This window comes from Arachis ipaensis, chromosome B09, assembly GCF_000816755.2.
Source record: "Arachis ipaensis cultivar K30076 chromosome B09, Araip1.1, whole genome shotgun sequence".
NCBI classification, from domain to species: domain Eukaryota; kingdom Viridiplantae; phylum Streptophyta; class Magnoliopsida; order Fabales; family Fabaceae; genus Arachis; species Arachis ipaensis.
This window is the reverse complement of record NC_029793.2, coordinates 41,561,887-41,563,287: the sequence shown is the minus strand read 5'-3', so window position 1 is coordinate 41,563,287 and position 1,401 is coordinate 41,561,887.

Below are 1,401 nucleotides of genomic sequence, written 5' to 3'. Positions count from 1 at the left end.
GTTTAACCTCCAGTTTAACCTTAAACTGGAGGTTAACGCCAGAAGTGAGAATCTCACCAGGGGAGCATTTCCACGTTTAACCTCCAGTTTAACCTTAAACTGGAAGTTAAACGCCAGAATTAGAAATGCACCAGGGAGCATTTCCACGTTTAAGCTCCAGTTTAACCTTAAACTGGAGCTTAAATGTGTTCGACCTCCAGGGCTACCTTTTCTATTTCCACGTTTAAGCTTCAGTTTAACCTTAAACTGAAGCTTAAACGTGCTCGAGCTTGTGCCTCCAGGGAGTGCCAGCGTTTAAGCTCCAGTTTAAGCTTAAACTGGAGCTTAAACGTGTTATATGGAACAGCTTGACCATGCCTTCTTTAAACATAAATAACTTGAGCTACAAAACTCCAAATGAGGTGATTCAAAATGCATTGGAAAGAAGACTTCTAGAGCTTTCCAAGCATATATGGTATGCATGGTGGATACTAAAAATTGAGGGAGAAAACAGCCCCGTAATGTGCATAGAAGAGCATAGTACCAACATGCAATCAGGCCAGCTGACCTCTTCACCTTCCATGGAGTATAACTCGAGTTGTAGAGATCCAATTGAGTTGCTTCCAGTTGAGTTAGAAAGCTGACATCCATAGCTTTCCAACGAGGTATAATAGTCTATATTTGGCATCAAATTGGCAAGGTTGACAAGAGAACAAAGTGACGACTCAAGAAAGGGGGTGCAATATTTGAGTGTAGTTTAATGGATCATTATCCTTTTTGGATCAATTATGTCACTCAGCCCTTCAAGCAAGCAAGGCCCATCAACAACACCAAATCAAGGCCACAAGAATCATCTAGAATAGTTTATTTTCATTTGATTGTAATTTGCTTTGAATTTCATTTTCATTTTGTAATTTAGGGAGCCTATTTAAAGGCCTTAGTTTCTGCATTTGAAAAGGGGGGGATTGAAGGGGAATCCAGCCCCTGATACCTCTTCACCTTCCATGGAGTATAACTCGAGTTGTAGAGATCCAATTGAGGTGCTTCCAGTTGAGTTAGAAAGCTGGCATCCATAGCTTTCCAACGAGGTATAATAGTCTATATTTGGCATCAAATTGGCAAGGTTGACAAGAGAACAAAGTGACGACTCAAGAAAGGGGGTGCAACATTTGAGTGTAGTTTAATGGATCATTATCCTTTTTGGATCAATTATGTCACTCAGCCCTTCAAGCAAGCAAGGCCCATCAACAACACCAAATCAAGGCCACAAGAATCATCTAGAATAGTTTATTTTCATTTGATTGTAATTTGCTTTGAATTTCATTTTCATTTTGTAATTTAGGGAGCCTATTTAAAGGCCTTAGTTTCTGCATTTGAGAGGGGGGGATTAAAGGGGAATCCAGCCCCTGAGAGGGGACTTTT